Source organism: Meleagris gallopavo, chromosome 6 (assembly GCF_905368555.1).
Source record: "Meleagris gallopavo chromosome 6, MGAL_WU_HG_1.1, whole genome shotgun sequence".
NCBI classification, from domain to species: Eukaryota; Metazoa; Chordata; class Aves; order Galliformes; family Phasianidae; genus Meleagris; species Meleagris gallopavo.
The window spans coordinates 33,270,281-33,292,075 of record NC_139409.1 but is presented as its reverse complement, the minus strand read 5'-3'; the positions used below and the strand labels follow the sequence as shown (position 1 = coordinate 33,292,075).

Here is a 21,795-nt window from a genome sequence, read left to right as displayed (position 1 = left end):
TTTACTCCCTAAGATGTCTCAAACTAGTAATATATGTTAACTCATTGCCTAAAGAAAAGTGAAATGTCCTCTATGGTTAACTGTATGGTAATTCATGTAGTGAACTGAATGATTAGGCAGTCTAGATTTGCCGAAGTACTTCCATGTATGCTTTAGCAATTCTGCAACTTACAGTGATTTATACTGGCAGGATTCCTATTGAATTCAATTTTATTTTAAAAGGTGAGGTTACAAAATAAGAAGCATTTCCCTTTGGTAAATCTGCACGATATTACTATTTGTTGTTAGCAAGAAATGTCATTATATTTATCATCAGCAAATCTCATGAAGTCAGTGTACTGCATGGCTAATTTATAAAACTTACTGTTTTAAATTGTTACTATATGTTAAATAGCACAAAATGGACAGCACTGACTTTGGCACCTCATTTCCCTACGTTCCTACTTAGGTAAAACTCCCATTGACAGGACAGACTCTTTGTTTTTCATAAGTTTATTATTTGCCTTGCAATAGTGCACAAGAGCCTGAGCATTCAGCCAGGTTGTGACAACAGAGATGCTGTGCAAACACAGAGGAAAAGATCAATCCCTGCCCTGAAGAGCGTACAGTCTAGAAAGCTGCCCCACCTTCATAACAAGTCCTTTTTTCCTGTGTAAGAAATGGGACATAATCACAACAGACAAAGACATTCATTTTTAAGGCTGCGAAGAAGAATTTGCAAGTATTGGAGGAAGGACCCAACAATAAATCCCCAGAGTGTTTTAAAAGTGCACTATATATTATATTCTAAGTATTAAAGCTCACAGCTCTCCTTTGGTTAAATGCTGAATTTCTGATAAACATGCAAACAAAGAGGAGGAAGGAAGTGGAAACCTTCTTCCAGTCCACTAAGAACACTCTTTGCAGTTTTTTTCCCCCCTGTTTTGCCCAGAATAACCGCTCCCCTGCTTCTTCAGAAAGCAAACTGGCACAAGTTCAAGAGATAAATGCATACAACAAGGACACAATTTATTCAACATTTGTCAGAACCTAGAGCTTTCCTTGAATATTATCGTTTATATTGTCATACATCCAGATGCTTCATTTTGTAATTTCTAACCTACGCCAGTCTGCTTGCAAAACAACTTCCACTGTAGCAAGTCCAAAATATACACTCAACCAGACCAATTTGTACAAAGAGAAAATATTTTTAAAACATCTACTGAAAAATTACAAATACTTTAGTTCCAAACAAGCCCCAGTTAGACTTTCCATTAAAACACATCTTTAAAATAACTTCCTAAAGTTATAAATAGACCGAAGTGTTTAGAACCCAAGATACAGCATAGTTAAGAACTATCTGAAGAATTCCAGCACTGCCCTTCTGGGCACAACAAGAACCTACCTACTTATAGGCAATATATTTTGTCTAATTCTATATATGTGCATGTGTGTATTAATAGAGTCTGTAATTCCATGGACATAATAGGAAAGAGGCACATATTAAGAAAAAGGTGTGCGGATTGATGTGATGATTTATCAAAGAGTGTATGTGGACTAGATTTCTCTGTAAAGAAAGGCATTTGTTCTGTGTAATACTTCTTGGTTTTTTTGCTCAAATTTTAAAATCCCCAGGAACCAGTTGGCATTTGGTGAGAGTAATTTTCTGGGGAAAATGACAGTGTTTCAGATCTTCTGTGTCTGGGGAAGATCTGCCAGCTAGCCAGGGGGCTGTTTTTGGCTTCCCAGCTCAATAGCAGGCTGCCTACGGGCCGAGGATCATTAACTTCCAGCATAATTAGCCAATCTATCAGGCAGATTATACTAAGGCTGGGGACACCCAAAGAAATCCAAGGACGTGTTGAGGTGTGCGTGCTGAAGACGTAGATGTGATGTGTGAATACACAGTTAGTAAAGAATTTTATTTCTATTTAACAAAACATTTTTGCGCTCGGATATACACTTTCTGAAAAATAAGAAATAAAAAACTAGGTGTTGCTGGAGAAAATCCAAATATCTCTAACCTGGACCTCTGCTGAAGGAGATACACCGTGATTACTGGAAGAACCAAGACTAATTTAATGAGCAGTGGGTCTACTTTTTCAGCATTGAAGATAAAAATAAATATCGAGCAGCTGCTTGCTTTACTATGCAGCAGCCACAGGCTTTAATCTATTTGATGGTCCATAACTTTGCATAGAAAACAAAGAATAGAGGGAGTATTTCATATTTATGAATCTATTATATTCTCATGCTACAACATTGCACTATTTATCTTTGGTATATCTGCATATGTATATGTCTTTTGATATGCTATTCACATATATAGACATATAATACGCATATCAATGTATGAGCATCCCATATTTAAATTTAAGTAGTTGGCTGTATTTGAAAAATGTATTACAGGCAAAAGAAAGATGTGGAGTCATGCATGGTAAACACCACACTCATGTACCCAAAGTCTGTCTCTAAACCAGAGAAAATAAATCGCATACAGGTAAAATATAACTGTCAGGATACTTCATTAGAAAAATGCAAATACTTGGAAGTGCAGAATTACTATTTTGGATATTACAGTCCCATACTACTGCTTTTTGTAGTAGTGGATATACTGGGAAAAAGTACAGTAGTTAGAAAGATTGCACAATTCCTCTTATATAGGCCTAAACTCAGAGCAAAATCAAAATAGGAAAGCTTTTATTTCAAGCCAAAAGCACCACCTGTCCATCTTCCTGCATGCCTTTCAAATGTTACTGTTGAAAAAAGATCATGCTAGACAGTATACTATTAAAAAGGCTCTCTATCTTGAGCAGTTGTGTACACTGACTGTAAGTGTGCTTGCTATGTAAGAACCCAAACTATTTACTGAGGGAAGATAAATCACCTTCCCTTAATATGATATCAGTGATTAGCAAAGTTATTTGAGCCAGCATTCCTTCCCAGCCATCAGGGATAGGACTGCAGTGCTTTACACAGTTAAGATGACAATGAGGCCATTAATTTTGCAGACGACTTCCTTGCAACCACCTTCAGGATGAAATACCTCCATGCTCTTTGCTGAAGCTCAAACCGGGGGCCCACTCACCAGGGGTCTGCATGACACAGGTGGCAGCAGCAGTCTCCTTGGGGCCAGGATGCTCAGAGCACCCAATGTCTTGCTGCAGGCCCTGCTACTGCCTCTGCTGCACACATCCCTCCCCTCCTCCATTTTCTGAGCACACTGATGCTTTAGGAAAGCCAGCGATAATATTCTGACCCTGGCTTTGGACTGGAACTCCTCAGGATTCATTTCTCCCCAGCGGTTTCTCTGTCAACACTGAGAATTTGGTTTCTGCTGTTTCCTTCTAACATACACATTTGGCAGTCTATGGGAACACCCACTTGACTCAGTTTCTGAGATGCGTGGGTTTCGGAGCGTGAACTGGAAGAAAAAGCACCAGGCCAGACAGACCTGAACCCACTCTTTTGTTTTTCTTGATGTACTGTTCCAACCTATAGCAAAGGCTCTGCTGTGAATCACCTACTGCACTTCAAGGTTTTGTGAAATAAGAGTCATCACAGCCAGGCACACAAGCTAAATCATTACAAGTGAAGTATACATAAATGCAGTCCAGAGATGCTCATCCTACACAACATCAGACAAAGCCTTACTGATCACAAGATTCTAGGAATAGTAACTTGCTTCCTTATTTGTCCATAAAGTGCCTACTCCATATGGGTGCTTTTACAGAAAATAGATAGGAACAAGAAAAGAAAGTATTACTAGTAATCCTCAGGATACCTGTGAGATGAGCAGAGACCTGCTTCTGGGTGATGGGAAGCAAGTGACAACTGAGGGATTAAGTGTAGCCTTGGGAGAAAGCCTTCTGAAGCACTTTCTGGAAAAGCTGTCTGATTCATTTGCTTTCCTTTCTGTTACAATATTATGACTAAAAATTCTGCTTGCATCAGCCACAAAGCTGGCAGACTACTGCCTTATCCATTCTGGTAAGAAATGCTTTATTCAGCCACATAAAGAAGGCAAACCCTCCCTGCGTCACTTGTTTTATTTGTTTCTTCCCAGGACTTTATGGGACAAGCTCATGGCTCGTTTTCCATTGTGCTGACTAGCACTTAGAGAACAGATCATCTATCATGCACATAAATCTTTGAAGTGCAAAGAAAAGAATAGAATGTCCTAATTTACTTCTAAAGAGAAATCCCAGTATCCAGCAGAATTTAAAAACTGATTTTTCTAGGGCAATGCTTCTTTCATCTTCTGAATGCTAAATATTAAAAAAGAAAGCTCTATCTTAATTCAGGCTGAGCTCTGACCCTTGAAGTCATATGATGCTGTCTGTGTTTACACGAGCACAGACTATTCTCCTCCGACTCAGCTCACATAAGGCACATTCCTCTCAAGTTCTCCTCTGAATCTTTAACACTCATTCCACTCCCTCACCCCTGGCTCACTGGGGAATGGGATGCTGTGTTGTCTGAACGCTGCACAATAATTTCCCCCAAATCACAGCAAGAAGAAAGGCTGGTATTATTTCCATTTCACTGACAAGAGGCTGACTCATTATATTAATCTTTCCTCTTTTTTGGTACCTAATTGTAGTGGCAGCTTGCATTTTTTAATAACATTTAATACGCTGTACTATTTTCTATACTCAGGGAACAGATCCCATTACTTTCACCTGCATTTACTCAATACTTCAGCAGAATCTAATTCGTGCACTCAGCAGCAGAAGTAGCCTCATTAACCTCTGAACATGTTTGAGCTGCTTGCCAACACCAAGTGAGAGCTCTGGGCAGGGATGTAATCCAGTCCATGGTGAAACTTTCAACAAATTTCATTCCTGTAGTAGACTTCTTTCTTCTTCCTTTTCATCACATGCCTTCCATTTCCATAAATAACAAGGAAAAGATGCTTAACCACAGCCACCCCCTCACCCACAGCCATGACTTAACAGTCATCAGAAAATGGAAATAGTAGAAATTGTAGTCAACTATAGCTGTGGCTTTCAGAGAAAGGCAAAATTTGGACATTCTCTTTGGTTTTAAACCACCCAAATCCAATTTGTGGACAACAACACTTCTAACTATGCATCCATGCTTCTTCAACTGAGCAAAGTTTCTTCAGTACAGTGAGTGAGGCAGGAGCCCCACAGAAAAGAAATGGGATCACATAACTAAAAATTGTACCAATCATTTAAACGTACAACTGGGGTTGTGCTGATGATCCCCTATTTGGTGTTCCCTAACTTCCAAATACTTAATTTTGCACTTTAAAGCTCTTTTAATGCTGTCTCTCTCTCCCCTAGTCATTTTTTCTTACTACTGGAGCTATATGAACTCCTTTCCCCAGGCTAAAAGTCTGACGTGGGCAACCCCACTGACTGGAAAACAGTTGATCGCCCAAGGCTGGACCAAAGCTTATAAACCAAACAACAAGAATCAGAGAATCATAGAATAGTTTGGATTGGAAAGGATCTTTACATCATCTAGTTCCAAGCACCCTGTTATAGGCAGTGATATCTCCCTCTAGACCAGGCTGCTCAAAGCCCCATCCAGCCTGGTCCTGCATGCTTCCAAAGAGAGGACATCCACAGCCTCGCTGTGCAACCCGTTCCCATTGTCTCACCACCCTCACAGTAAAGAATTTCTTCCTAATATCTAGTCTAAATCTATCCTATTCCAGTTTAAAACCATTTCTCCTCATCCTGTCACTACATGCCCTTAAAAAAATTCCCTTCCTAGAAGTAGATTATAACTTAGTGCACAGGTTAATCGTAGAAGAGATGCAGTAACAGTTTGATTTTCCTAATTACTTGCTGACAACAGTGCAATGATGAGATTTCCTACACAGAATTTTTGAGCCCTATAAGGTCACGGGGTACAAACACCATCGTGCCAGGCACTAGCTGGAGCCGGGCCCCTTCAACTTCCAGCTTCTTCAAACTATCTCTGTTAAAGTGAGTTATTTGTTGGAACTGACCCTCCTCCACATGGAGCTGGCATTTTTCAAAAGAAAAAATGCTGTGTAGAAAAATTCCCAGTGAACTCAATTAGCTGGAATCTTCTAAATTCTGTCAAAACCTTGTACTTCCCTTCAGTCTCATATGTGCAGTTTTCTGGAGAAGAAAAGCCAGTATGACATACGATATGGAAACTTCCCAGCCAAATGGCTGAGGCTGAGCAGAAGTGCAAACCTTTTTTTTTTTTTTCCCTCTTCAAAAAGAGAAAATCAGGCATTTATCCCTCTGCACAACCAAGACAGCAGTTCACTGGGACGAGTCTCATTGAAAAAACAAAGCAAACTCAATCTTTCTTGGAACCGGAGCAGTCAGAAAAATAGAGGATGTGTTTTAGAAGCTCCCTGCTTGAAGAGTTTAACCAAACTAGAAGAGACCACATGATGCTTTTTTTTTGTGAGAAAATTTTTTAGTATTGCTAAGCACACGTAACTCTGAGAAAAGTCATGGAAAATAGATGTTGCAAATGAGCTTGAAACATTGTCCTGCATGTTAGAGAGTCTATTCAGATAAAAATACAGGACTCTCTCTGGAGGCCTGTATAGGAACTGCTGAATCATAGCCTGAACCTCTCATTGACCACCTGAGATCAGCAATGAATCAGCCCTGGGAGCGCAGTTGAAGGCAATTCACCTGTGCTACCAGAAGGGGTGAAGCCTTGCTCCACCTCTCCTAGACCCATTTAAGAGCTGACTGCTATTAGGGAAGGATCTCTTTTAGAGATTGCTCCTCTTGGAGTCTTCTCAGTGAGTCCAGGACAAGGGTAAGCTTTCCATCTATTCTTCTTTAGTGTGATAACTTGTTTAGCTGAACTTTCTTAATTATATTTCTTAATTATAACATCTGTATATTCATTGATTATACAAGGTCCTTTTTTCCTATCACAGCAAGAGCTCTGTGGGTGTTCTTCAGCCAGGAACCTAACTTAACTGGATGGTGGAAGTGTGATGTTCCTGGTTCTAGGGTTGTCATTTTGTGCAATGGAGGTTAAAAAGGGCAGTATGTCAGGCACCTCTGCTCTAGGAGGTCAAGGTAAGAGACTTCACCCATTTCAACCTATCTAGCTAGAGGTAAGGACACTTTGCCACATCCAAAACTGCAATTCTTGGATGCTCAAGACAGCACCGCACCAATTATTCTCCCCTCTTCAGTCTCTTTGACGAGGGAAAATGCTGTGAGCTATGTACTTCTCAAGCACGAAGAATAGCTACACAACAGAAACCTCTTTCTCCATCCTATACAGAAACATCACCCCCACTCGACGCCCATTCTCTCAGCTTCAGACAGGTCTCGAATGGTCACCAGCTACAGCAGTCAAGGCAAGGCCAAATTTGGGATTTTATTTTTAAAACCACTTGAATTCATTCTGTGGGTATAATAAGCTGGCATGTATTATTATATCTCACAGAATTCAAGATGGAGGAACATATGTCTGAGTGTCACAAAATTTGGTAGCTGGATGGAGGCAAGTGCAGTTCAGCAGTGTGTGTGGGCCAAGGAGCCCCGGCACTGCTGCTTCCTTGGCAGGCAGTGAAAAGGAGGTGCTGGAGGGAGAGAGAAATGGGTGAGGGAGAGATGTGGCAAAGGTCTGGAGGGATCGCTGGGCTTAACAAAGTGAGGAGTGCACAGAGAGAGAGCACAAATCAGTAGGGAACCAGGCATCACCAATTCCACTGTTCACAGAAAAAAACACCATGTATAACTGGCCCCGAGTGTTGTGTGTTAACCAGAAATAACTGGACTTACAGAGTTTTATTCTCACGGGTATTTGTGAGTTATAATACTTAAAATTTCAAGGCATTGCAAATTTTTGCTATGGGACTCCCTTTAACCCCCTTGCTGCTGGTCCTTCTTGCATCTTCTGTGCTGTGGAAGAAGGTGACTGTTTTCCTCTGCTGTGCCGATGCTCCATAGGTAGAAACCAGGGTATCTGTGCTGGGGTTTCTGAAGCATAAAGTGGGAACAAGCCAAAAGAAAGACTTTTTCTTGTCCTGGGAAGGCAAGGGGAAATAATGAACAAAAATAAAGGTGGTGTAGGTGGGTGATTATTCTGGATGATAGTTTAAATAAAAGATAAAAATTGACTGAAGGAAAACCACTGTGTGAGGGGGAGGCATTCCAGTGTACCAGATTGGAAAAATGTCTGTTAATTTCTCATGTGAACTTTACTCAAAGTAGATCCCTTTTTTAAAATTTTTGAAGACTACTTGGGCAAAGTCCCTGCCGCGGGATACTTTTGGAAGATAATTTTATTTATCAAATACATTTGCAACCGGTTGTTGCACCCTCCCACAGAAGACTGGGCAAAACATCTTTCATGTCACTTTTCCCAAGATCTCTCAGAGCAACAACCGAATGCTTGTCAGGCAGAGTCCAGGAGCAGGATCCAGCCTGTGGGACCTGAAATGTTGGGGCCTGACCCAGGGAGGTTAATTGCTGCCAGTGAACAAGGAGGGCAGAGAAGAAGCTGTGGGAATTGGTCTAGTGGAGTGCAGCCCAGAGGCAGATCTCAGAGGTTTGTGTCTGTGCACCAAAAGCAGCTGTGAGGAAAAGCCCTGCTCCACAAAGCACTCTGTGTTTCCTGGCATGCCCATCTCTCCAGCTCCCAGGGCACAGGTGTGGTTGTGTGTTTTTTGTTTTTTTTTTTTTTAATTTTTTGAAGAGCAGTTCAGAATTGGCTTTTTTCCCTCTGGATCACTGTTATTACCTATCCTGCTCCTCTCCTACCCCATTCCTCTCTTCCAAGAAAAGCTACAAGCAGAAGAACAGCCAGGCATGCCTCCTTGCAAGCCTCAGGTACAAGGAAGGAAGGAGATCCAACAGCATAGCAGGGAAAGCCTTTCTTATGCTCTCCCTGGGCATCTATCTCCTCAGATTCCTGGGAACAACCCCATTTCCAGTTTGACTTAGGTTGAAGCCTCCTAGGTAACAAAGGGCTGATTCACAGTGTTGAGAACCCTTGTATAGATGGTCTATTCTGATGTTGCTCTGATAAATCTTGCTATGGCCAACAGCATGTAATGTCCCTTCCTAACAAGGGAAAAGCTGAGATTGCAACACATCTGATGTAAAATTTTAAAATAGTCCTCAGTGAGGGCTTTCCACAGCCAGCCTGGATGGCTTTGCTGTGGAAGTTGAAAAAGAGTAATGATGACAGCACCAGTACTTTTTCCCTGTGCATATGTGTACCTTAACATATGTTTGAAAAAAATAATTCTTTAAAAACAAACAAAAACTGTAAGAAAAATATATATTTTACATGACCTTAAAATAATACTTCCAAATCTTAATTTCTGTTTCTTGACAAAGAGCTGATCCGTGTTCATTCTCTGTAAATTCCTCAACAATTTACAACTTGAGAAAAGTGTCTATGTTGTTTAAGAGAAAGGAGGAGTCAACAGAACCAAAAGTGGTCAATGGGTTGATCTTTGTTTCGTATTTTTAATGCTTTCCTCTTTACTGCACTTCTGGAAGTGATGCCACTTGTCAGAAGAAATTACTAATGCTCTGTTCCACAGCAGCAGCAATAGGAACCTACATTTCTTATCATGTGCTCCTCTTTGCAAGAGAATCTGGGTATGTCTGCATTTCCATTCTTGCAAAAATTATTTCTGATTACATCCTGAGAGATTCACATTGCAGAACTGGGACTGAGGCTGAACTTCTGTCCTTCAGGGTGGTATCAAAAAGGTGGGAAAGATTTACAAATATCCAACTGGAAGAGGTGTAAGTAAGAGCTGGTGCTACCAGCTCCCCAGCATAAGGATAGATACCACAACACAGCTATGATTTCTATCAAGTTTGGTCATCCAGGGGACAAGCAAAGGATGAGATAGTAGGACAGAGCTTGATATTGACACTTCCCAGCGCACTTGAATTTCTTCCTCAGAATATCAGAATGGTCTGCTGCTGGAGTACCCCTCCACTGAAGGATGGCAACAGCAGCTTCCAAGGGTGCACTGCTTCATTTCCCTTCAGGGGAAGTAATAACTCAGTGTCTCTTGCCCTGGGGCAAACTGGTGGTGAATGTTTGAAGCACTCAATATATTGAGCTTTCTAAATTCCTGCTGGTTCCTCATATTTTCCTGTTGCTCAGAAGCTCAGGCAGGTTATAGTTAAAGATCACTGCCTGCCCCTTCCCTCCTGGCTGGTGGAAGAGGAAGAGGCTGAGGGGTAGCTGGAGGTAACTGCATTACATTTTACTATTGTTCCCCTTGAACAGAACAGCAGAATCTCTTCTGATGTGACAGCACACCTGGATTTTTAGAAAGTCGGTTGCAGACTTAAAATAGAAATAAATATTGATTAGTGGGATGGAACATGCACTTCTTTACCCATCTGCAGGTTCAGATTTGGCAATGCTTCCTTTCTTTCAACTGACGACTTTGGAAGCTGTGGAATCTAATCGCACTAACGTTTTTAATGCTTTTAGACACTATTTTAACACCTCTCTCATCAGCTTTTGGCTCAGACATTCTCTTTTGCTGAAACAAGTTCCCTGGACTTCTTTATTATGTCACCAAAAGTTCTCAAGCTTGATTTTGAGTGGAAAAAGTCCGGTATAAAGTAAAAAATTAGTTTGACAGGAAGGGCCCAAAGCTAAAGAAGGTGAAGTTTGAAGCACCATTACTTAAGAAGCACCACTATTCAAGAGGGGATAGAAGAGTCATAGAGCAATGCGAGGTGTTTAACTGAAGAAAGGGCACCTTGCTTAGGAAGTCTTTTCTAAGCACACATTGAAATCCTCTCAGTGCTGGAGCATTGGCCCACGTGGAGCTGTGGGCTGAGCCAGGAGCCCAAACCAGTGGTGTCCAAACTCAGGCTTTGTTTCTGCCTCACTGCCCACCATCATCTCACCCAAAGCCTCACTCTGTGTCTGCACTGCTATGGTTAGATGCGAACAATATGATTATCTTTTATGAATCTGAGTAGATAATTAAAGCTAAGGAATTTAAAGATTCAAGTAACACAACCACTGATGGACAAACCACTACATAAAATCAGAGTGACGGACCATCAGCTCGGCAATAGGGATTGAAGTCCAACAGTATGCACTACTTACGGAATGAAATCTCAGAAGGACAGAGAGCAATGACACGCTTTCCAGCAGTAACAAAAAAACCATGCTCTGATGTTGTCTGTGACAACTATTCTCATTAGGTTTGGTGAAAGTGAGCCAAGGAAAAAGGCATAATGCCCATAATAAAACAGGCAGTTGGAGGCCCATTATTGTGCCATTTGCCCACACCTCTATGTAGGCTGAGAATCCTTTCTGCCAGGCTTCTCGCTTTTTAAATATATCACAGACACACACACAGATGAATTGTGAGGTACAGACCTGTCAGGAGGCAGACTAATGTCAGCACTTCACCCTCCTGGCTGTCAGCTCTGATTCCAGATAACCTTTTGTCTTGTTGTTTCAGTTACTAAATTACAGATCAAGTGAAAAATGTAATTATACCCCAAAAGGCCATGGACAGCATCTTAAAATACACAGAACTGTGAACAGGACAACAACAATAAAACGATAAAACTAGTATTACCCATGGGGCATAGCTAATCCAAAACATTCTGCAGTCCCATATGGGCTATTACAGACACACTTCTTCTGTTGATATCTGCTTCGCAAGGACAACCCCCATTTTTAGTATAATTTTCTAGTGGAAGTCTCATGAAAAATACTTCTCTCCTGTTGCAATAAATACTCTGTTATACTGCTACTGAGTTCAGCACTTGCATTTTTTACAGTAGTATGAGGTTGGTAATATTGAGACTTATTGTCTATGCACAAATTCATCTGCTGAATATAGAGAAATAAAAAACATCCAAAGTCTATAGGAATATACTATTTTCTCAGGTAGCTCTTTCTATGTTATGCTGGATTGTAATCTCTGCCAACATACCCCATTTTCATCCATTCTGGAAGTGCCTTAAGCACTGCCTGTAAATTCATTTGGCCTGACAAATTCAGCAATGCATTATAGACCAGATGGAATTAATCTAATCAAAGGGAGGGGAAGAGGGGAATCAAAGGAAATTATTTTTCCCCTACTTCCTAAAATACATAAATAAGTAGGAGTAATTTATTTGAGGTGGTTGGAATTGACCAGCTATCACTATCTCTTTATCTACTTGTATTTTAAAGCACAGCCTTGAGAATGCAGCCCAGCAGTAGACAGGGAAAACATCACTTCACTGTCCAAATGATGTGCTAGTCTACCAGTATTTTCTTGTGGGCTGGCAAAATAACAGACTCAAAAACCTTATAGAGTATGCACCTCAAAAGACACTACTGAGAATAGTTATAGATTCATCTCTGTGAAACAAGCCTGAACAGATTCTCCTGATGCCAGAGCATGGATGCCACAGACACATTTTCCATATCCTAAAGGAAGCTGTAAGATGTTCAGATTTTACCCCACCACATTCCCTGCCATCAGATAATGCCATGGCTACAGCCTGCTTCTTGTGAGTGAAGAGTGAACAGAAAAGGGATGGGAAACGTGACTTTCATTTCACTGTGAGCAGGACTGGCCTGTCTGTTGTACGGTCAATATCAGTCAGTCTGACAGGAAAGGATTTGCCCCCATAATTCTGCTCTCATAGCAAGATCTATTTTCCCACACTCCTTGGCATTGGCAAAATGAACATGCTCCAGTTCAGACTCACATATTTAGCTCCCATTTTGCTTGTAAGAGCTGGAATTGAATAGCTATAAATAGTCAAGATGAACCGGAGGTCAATACATGAGTTACAACAGGGCAGGGTGATGGACGATGGCACTGGTCTCAGAAACCAGGCTGGTAGTGGATACAGGAAAAGCTGCAACATCCTGTGCAAAAAGCACTCCAGATAACTCCTGCACTTCTAAAGAAGTTTATCTTTACTCCAAGGAATCTGCAGCTACTCCAAAGCATATAACTGTCTTCTTAAAATATCAATAGGAAGAACAAAGAATTTTTAGAGCAGACATAGTCAACATGGTACATTTGGTAGTGGCTAAGTGCTTTGCTCCAGTGCTGGTTGTGGCAACAGCATTTCTCAAGGATGGGCTCTGAGAAAGGCATTTCTGAAAGCTTGTTGTGTTCTCTCCCACAGGTGGAGAAGTGGCAGCATACAGAAAACTGCAGCCTGGCAGCCCTAGCACGTGTCACACAGACAGAAGAAGGGCATATGCTCTGTCTTTGACTAGTTTGCCCTAACCACGGGCACTTTTACCTTAAAATATCCGCTCTGGGAGCAAAAGCTGTGCTATGTATTCACATAAGGAAAAAAGTTATGTTTCCTTCATCTGATTTTTTGGAACACATTAAACATTCCCACATTCAGTCTCTCAGACGTGTAAAATAAGCAAGTCATACCATACATGCTTGCATTTTAACCCCTGTCAGTATTTACACAGTCCTTGTGAGAATAGAGCCTTCCACAGGACTATTACCATGCACACCCACATCTTACCACACAACCTTTAATAACCTAAGAATTAACAGAGAAGTGACTCTGAAACTAAATAATAATTTTGAGGCTGAAGTAAGCAATTGCATCTTTGTCTTGCATTTTTTAAGAACATGCCAAAAAATCTGTTGCTAAAAAGAGACACCAGGACACATTCCCAGGAGCCTGTGCTGGGATATTGCTGCCATCACACGAACCATGAACACAAATGAGTGCCAACTGTGGAATGCACACAAGCACAGTCTCTGGAAAGTCTTAAGTAAATATGCCACCTAGTGTTTAATTGTGACAACTTCATTCATAAATCATCTTAATCGATACTTCCAAAGCTGTTCCCTGTGAGTCTGAGAGGTACAGAGTTCAGCAGAGGTATCACAAGGAGTCTTCAAACCATCTGCCTCCCCTCCTCCAAAATACCACACCATTCAGCATTATAATGAAAGAAGTATCTTCCTCCCTGGGATTGCTCAGCCCCAGCTGACTGATTGACAAAGGGCTGTGCTTGGCTCCTAGCTCACCTTTCCCTTTGGAGAAACCTGTTCTTCAGACTGCCACACTGAGAGTGGATCTGGGGGTGGTCTCTGACCCCACTGCCAAGATCACAAGCATGCCCGACAGATGCAGGAAAGGTTGACTTGCACTACCAGCCAAATGGCACTTGGACCAGCACACAGGCACAGAGAAAAGGGAGGGGGCTTTCTGCACCTCTCTACAATCACTTTGAGAAATGGAAGCAGTTCCCAGCTACAGCTGGAACAATGGACAATGGGTTCCACAGCAGTGGTTCTTTAGATGGATAAACCAGCAGAAAATCAGAGGCTTTCAAAGTATAGCAACCACAATTTCTCTTGACATTTAGTGGATACACAATTTCTCCTTTGGCTATGACAATGTTCTTCCTTGCCTATAGCCCCTGCTTTTAGTGTGTATGCTTAAAAGCAAAACAACCCTGTCAATTCTCAACAGGAGAGACACTCAAGGTATGGATGTGGCTTGACCCATTTTCACACACATAACACACGCCAGATTGTTTTCTTAGAATTTCTAATCAAGATTCTCTTGATGTTTCTGCCACAAACACTTGTTATGTGTCCAAGGATTAGATCCCTGTACTGAACAACATCACAGCACACACCATCTGATTTTCTGGTAATGTCTTGTTCACATTTCCTGATCAATAAAAAACTGAAAAGAAACTGCAGTTCGTGCAGTACTTCATCAGCTCCTTCTCCCCAGCCTATCAAGTTATTATCTCTACCCTTTTCTTGAAATTCTTTTACCTGTTTTCAATCCACATGACCATGTTCTTGCACCAACCGATTTGAATGTCAAGAGTATGATTACAAGACACACTGTACTACTTTGCTAAAAATCCAATTATTCTGCATCTGCTGCATTCTTTTCATTCACTACTTTTGTAATTCTATCAAAAAGGCAATCAAGCCTAACTGGCAGTATTCATTCTTTATAACTCATGCTGAGGACTGAGCACAGTCCCACTGTTCTCCAGGGATGAGAATATCTTACAATAAAGAGCTCATAGTTACAATTTGTACTTTTTTCACTACTGTGTCCTCTTTTCCAAATATTAACAGCTATAATAAGCCAGAGTCCGTGACCTCTGTAAGCACACTTCAGACAAGAAAACTTTCAATAGCAGGTCCATCACTGCATCCATTTACTAGTTGCCCACAGTTGCCAAATCTCCTATGAGCTCTACCAGCCCTGTGGTTGAACCTGTTGCCACCAACTGGCTGCTGGCTCTGCCCAGGAGTGACCATGAGAATCCCTGGCAAGCAAGACGTTCCTTGGCTGAATATCTGCAGGGCACATAGAAGAGGAAGAACTTAGTGTATCTTGCCTAGCGCTAGGCATTTTGTGGAAGCTTCAAACATTATGATCACAGCTACACTTAATTCCTCAGTGAAAAAATCATTCAAAGGGTAAAAGAGACATGTATCCTCAGATACAGATGGGATGAACCACTTTTTTTGTGCACTTAAACCAGAGAAGGACTAGAAGGTACTTTACATTTTCCTTCTACCTCAGAAATCAACAACAACTACAGCATTACACACAGACATTTTCTAATGTGTTTCTATGCCATATGATGAAGGAGGTTTCGTAACCCCCTCAGGTATTCCATCACTGCATTTCACTGTTATTTTTTTTCCTCCCTTACTACCTCGCCTGCAATGTTCATCACTGTATTTTAGACCTGTCATCTCTCGTCATGTCCAGCATGAACAGATGACAAGTTATTGTTTTCCTTATAAGTAAGCAAGCCCACCTATGAACAATATTGCTAAAAGTACTTATAAGTATATGTATATTCAAACATTTCCCTTTTGAAACTAATTTCAAATCATCCACCAAGGGAATTTAGTGTGTCTTCTTGTTTTCCAAGACCAAGATGTGGTAGTTGAGAACCACATGTAAAAATTTAACGCCTACTCCTATACAGCATCCCCAGATTCATGCGAATAATCATCTAAGGACTTCTACTTTAAAAATGGCATTTTATTTTCCAGTGACTAGATAAATATTTGTACTAAAGGCTTCCTCCCAATCCCTACGGAAGCTTGTTTATACTAATTTAATACCATGAAACTGTTTAAAGGCTATAAAAGTCAAGACAAGAAAGTTCTCATATAAACATTTTATTTGTAATATATCAAACAAGGCATGTTTTTTTATGCAACAAACATCTTGCTTTATGAAAATTACTAATTTGTTCATAATAAGAAAATACCCAAGAGAAAAAGATTAATTTATGTATGCAGCAGAGCCTAGCTGCAGATATAAGACTACACTTGAAGAAACACACAGAGCCAAATAGTGTTTGCTTTAGCACCACTATAAACACTTCTGCTGCATATAATCACTGCTGGTACTGATCTGACATTCTCATTCTACAATTCTTTCCAGGTCAGAGCTCTTCCACCATTTCCATTAGGCTATCTTACCAAAACTGCATAAGGAAAGACTTCTCTTATAGCAAACTTCATCTTTGCTACATTTGCTTTGCAATATCCCGAACTGCTCAAGACCCTGGGAAATCACTGGAGGTCTCTCTATTAACATCAGTAGCATTCGGATCAGATTGTATCTATTGCATCTTGTCATCTGTGTAAATTAGTGTTGCCTGCAATTTACAAGCTCTCTTCAGGCATAATGGTATCACTGATTCTGCCTAAGGCAAAAGACATGAATCCTAAGCTGACGGTGATAATGTAACAAAACCCAGCAACCTAGAGAAATGCTCAGGGAAGCAATGTAAGCACTTTGCAATGGAATCTCTTTTTCTCTTAATTCCCTCATTTTTCATTACTGCTAACTAACATGAGCCCACATAATTCTTCTCAAAAATCCCTTCCTAATCAGGAAAAATGCTGGCTATCTGGCTGGGTATGCCATGGTCAACTACAAAGAAGAGCTCTTTTTCTTATTCACTGACACCCAGTATGGAGGAATTAGATAATTTCCATGATTTTACTTTGGTAGATTTTATTTGTATTCCTTACATATTGCCTATGAGCTGATTTTTGGGTGGTTCTGTGTGGAGACAAGAGTTGGAATGACCATCCTTATGGGTCCCTTCCAACTCAGGATATTCTATGATTCTATTTTATATTTTTATGATGCTTTGAAGAAAGTATATATATGTCTAAAATAAGCTATAAGGAGACACACAGTCACAGAGAAAAAAATAATCAAAAGAATGCCAACATTAAAAGGCAAAAGAAATTATTATCCAGATAACTTTTCCAGAAGATGGTATTTATCATCCCAAATATAAAACTGTTTACTGTTAGATCTACTATAATCATATAAGCTTCCCTTTGCTGCAGTAGAACACCAAAAAGTATCCGGGTTAAATCAATACTAAATGCTAACAGTTATTTAAAGAAGACAGTGGTGTATGTAGCTGAGTACTTGTGCCAGGGCACACCACAATTCTGAACTCACATGGGTAGCCTGTGTGCAGAGCTGCTGCTGCTCAGGACAGGCTAAAATGATAGATGAAAGGAATTAACTACTCCCAAAGTCATTTTGATGTGTAAGCTTGCTGCTTTTTGCCGCAAAAGTGCCAAGTGCTCTTTATTGCTGTATGTCTTACTGGGATCTGCAGATGAAGGCCACCTTCCGTTCACGCTTTAAGCTGTTGCTTATCAGTGTGGGGCCTGAGCACCTTCCATGCAAAAATCAGTCCCTCCGTGGAGAATCCCATCTGAACTGGGTGGACATGCATGCAGGAGTGAGATTTCAACCCCTAATACAAGCAGGTAGTGGGGGTGTTAAGGTCCCTGTAGCAGTGAACATTTCAATTTGCTCTCTTAGCAATGTTAAAACACAGTGGGTCAAACTACCAGTGCAGTTCTAGCCTGGAGCCTGCAGGAACAGATGTTTCTGCTTAGTATCCCCTTAACCCCTGCTCTGCTGCCAGGACATTGCTGTACTCTGCAGCCCTCACCTGAAAGGCAATGCTCAACATCTGGGCAGACATCCCAGCAGAGGGTTAAACACCAGCTGGTAACCTGTAATGGGATCATTAGAGGTTTGGAGGAGCTGCAGATTGGAAAGAATAATGAATAAATTAAAGACTTAAAAGATTTCTTTATCACTGGCTAACAGCAGCACCTGGAGAAAATTCAGGGAAGAGACAAAAGACGGAGAAGTACGATGGGGCTGAAAAGCCATCAGAAAGAGACGTGGTGTGAATAAAAATGCAGAAGTGTAAATACCTATAAAAATTGAACCAAGCCAAAGATTCTCCTAAAATTGGCTGTCTCCTGTGTAGGTTTGATGTAAGAAAAACTGTAATGCTTCTAACAAAATTTAGTTCTATAACCAGATTACATCTCCAATTAAGGGATGTTAAAAAACAGACTTTCCTAGAAGTCCTGCAATTCACTCTGTGGGAAATGGTGTGAATAGCATGGCTAATCAGGACAGTAATAACAACTTCTGCCAAAGTTATTCTTCCTTTCCTGTCACCTTTGCCTTAACAGGAATAGCTTTCTTATCTGTCTATTATTTGTGTGGAGTTTTCTGTTGAGGAAATCTACAACCTTCCAGACTCTGTAATATGCTTATCTTTCCAGTTTCTTAGTTCTAGACACCAGCACTAATGACGGCCTCTGTCCTTTGCACACAGGTGTCCATAAAGTAAAGAGCTCCAGCACAGCTGATTGGGAGGTTACCATGACAAGCAGCCATACACAGCTATCTGCGCTGGACTGCTGCTAAGCAAAGCCTCCACATGCAGCTTCCTTGCTTTAGCTCAAAATGCTACACTGTTCTTCCTAGACTATCATCCTTGCTGGCCTCTTGCTGCTCCTGGCACACACTTGCATCCAGAAAGCAAAGCAGGGTCCAAGCATGCTCATATTTCATGTATAACTGGAATGCTTTAACTGAATGAGCCAGGTCCTCCTTGGAGAGAACAGAACAGGAGTTTTGCCAGGATCTGGCACTGACAAAACCTTCCTTAATTTTTTTACTATGTTTACCAGCAGTTTGTTGTCCCTCAAATAGGTATCATTCCTTTTGTAAATATGTCCAGCTCAATTGCTGCCAAAGATTTTCTCCAGCATCCCATTCTCATAACCCTTCCTATACTCCCATGACTAGCTACAGGGCAGCCCAAATTGAGCAGCCAGGATGTTTTTTTTCCAGCCTAGAGTTGTCCTGAAACTCCAATTCGCATCTCCTTCCATCATTTCAATCCTTCAAATATATTTTCCCAAATTACATTTGCTAGTGTAGGATTACAGAGGAAGAATTTTCCTCTCCTTGCCCGAGATACAAGGATGGCTGTCGCAGTAATGGCAGCAGTTTCCTGATAACATGATATGTAGTTCCGATAAATGCTTCAGAAATGATGTATTTTACAGTGTGACTACTGCAATTTTTTCTCTCCCACACAAGGATTAATTGCTCACTGCAAGCTACACTTCTGCTTTCATAGCAGTAGGTCCTTATCTGTCCTGCAGCTTCCATGTGCTGATGTGCACATGGAGCACAAGGCAGGGATCACGGCCTGCCTGCACTTCAGTCCAGACTTATCCAGGCAATATTCAGGGCCCCAAAGTTCTTCACACAAAAACTGTTTTCCTATCCAGAATCCCCTTTAAATTTGGATCGCGTTAAAATGACAATTGCCTATACTTAAGGAAGTGTATGCAGCATGCTGCTCTCCTGCAACACTTTATTTCTAAAAGCCATCGTGGCTCCTTTTAGATTAAGCATCTTTCAGCCTAAAATACTGGATTGATGTCTACAAAACGAACACCTCTTGAAAGTTCTACAGAAATAACTTTTGAATGAGACGTCAGCATTAAATATCTGAAAGCACAAACATTTTCTAAAGCCTATTATAAAACCGCTTGGGTAGAAAGGTCTGAGCAACAACAGCTTAATCTGGCCCATGCATCACACCTCCCTTCTGGAGCAGGCACAGCTCCACTAATTACAGCCTCCAAGAGATGATAATTATGGGAGCAGACAGGTACCCCAGGCAGCACCACGACATTTCGTTCAGCCGCGTGCTTTCCCTGGCAGTTGTGCCTCGGTGGCAACCTTCCTCTGACCTTCCCAACAGGGAGTGCAGCTTGGCGATGACTGAGGTATCCAGTAATTCTGCTGTCAACATGGGACACAGCAAGACGGACCGATTCCCTGTGTGCTGTAACAAATCCGCTAAAGAGAGGAATGCCTTCAGCTGCAGTTTCACACTCTGCAATTGGTTTCAGTATAAAACAGAATTTCACTTGTAAAAAGCCTAATCTGGAACAGAAGCGCTGATGCTTAACCTCAGAGTGCTAAATTCTCCCCTGTGCCTTTTGAGAAATAATGGAAGCTTCTGTCCTGCATGTAAGGCATCCCCCCCATCACTTATGAAACACAAAATACTCCAGGCAGTGCTTTCAAATAAGCCAGTTCAATTACTGAAAAATTACCTTTTACCTGTTCAACTGAGCTGAGAAAACACAGCTTACAAAGAATTCAATTATGTTTTCACACATGCAGCAACGAATGTGCTCTGCAGAAATATGTCAGACTGAATATTCATATACTTATTTCCAGTCATTTGAATTTTACTGCAGCAGTGGGTGAGGGTGAAGGCTTTCATCTGTGGGCGAAGCATGCCCTTTGTCTAAATGCTGTACAACATGTGGCAATTACAAGCAAAACATCTGATACAACTACCAGTTAACTACCATGTCCCAAGTTTTACTTTTGTATGTTGAAGGACATACAAAGTTTGTATAAAAACATCCATTAAATTCCCTTTAGTTTCCCTGTCTCTGTGTGCTTTTGCTGACCAATTCTCAATATTTCATTGATGTTTAATCAATGGATATACAGATGGTATAGATATATATATATCCAGGTGCTTAGCTAATAGAATTTATGTTGGAGAAATAAGAGGAAATCACTCACCCTGTCCTGGGCTTGCGAGGTAAACTCCTGATGGAGCGGATCTCCAGAGAGAGATCCTTCCCCACTCGCAGTCGGCTCTTAAATGGGTCTAGGAGAGGTGCAGCCAGGCTCCACCCCTTCCTGCAGCACAGGTGAATTGCCTTCACCTGTGCTCCCATGGCTGACTCATTGCTTGCCTCAGGTGATCAATCAAAGGTTCAGGCCGTGATTCAGCAGCCCCATACACTTGATTTATCTCAGAGCCCAGTCCCTACTTCATCTGAGCTTACTGTGAGAAAGAAATGGGAACAAAAGTTCCTTCAACTTCACCTGCTCTCCAAACCCCCATGAGCTTCCAGTGGAAACAAATGAAACAAAAGAGCAAAAACAACCATGGTAGAAACTGCACAGACTTCTATGACTGTTTCATTTGCTAGTAATTCAGTAAAAGCAGCATTTGCTTGCAGAGATCTGCATGAGATGATGGAAAACTACAGGTAGCATTGAAGAAGTCTTAATTACCAATGGATGTGGCAGCCTTCAGCCTGTGAGCGGAGCACCCTGCCTATCTAACCCCACTCCTCTTGTCGTTGCGATGGTTTCTACTCCTCCTGGCAAGGAAAGTATGTTAGAAACAGCTGCTATTCCTCCTTCTGCTGCTTTCCCTCAGTGGGAGGATGGCAGGAATAGTTGCCAGCAAGGCAATGGCTCAGCTGATGCCAGCTATTTTTACACAAGAGCGCAGTCTTGCAGGCTGCTGCTGCCCACCTGCTCAGAAATCTAGCTGAGCACTTTGCAGGATAAGGACCCATGATGCTGCCTTTTGCACCGCAAATTGCCTCCAAGGTAACTAATACTTTAAACACTTCAATTTTGTTCAGCCGAAGTACAAGAAAAGACTTAATCCAACTACTAA

At 41.2% G+C, this 21,795-nt stretch overlaps 1 protein-coding gene and 1 long non-coding RNA gene across 4 annotated transcripts in view; one reads left to right on the top strand and one right to left on the bottom strand.

Annotated features, from left to right (window-relative positions):
• The window catches only part of CHN2 (chimerin 2), a 158,227-nt gene that overhangs the window by 41,632 nt on the left and 94,800 nt on the right, over positions 1–21,795 (bottom strand). The gene's annotated exons all lie outside the window — the stretch shown is intronic.
• Positions 6,007–15,008, top strand: LOC146544135 (uncharacterized). 2 transcript variants are annotated; one of them, XR_014883927.1, is made up of 3 exons: positions 6,015–6,762; positions 6,887–7,031; positions 13,098–15,008. It is a non-coding gene; the product is annotated as an uncharacterized LOC146544135 (long non-coding RNA). The 2 variants fall into 2 exon arrangements; XR_014883928.1 differs by lacking the exon at positions 6,887–7,031 and having other exon boundaries at positions 6,007–6,762.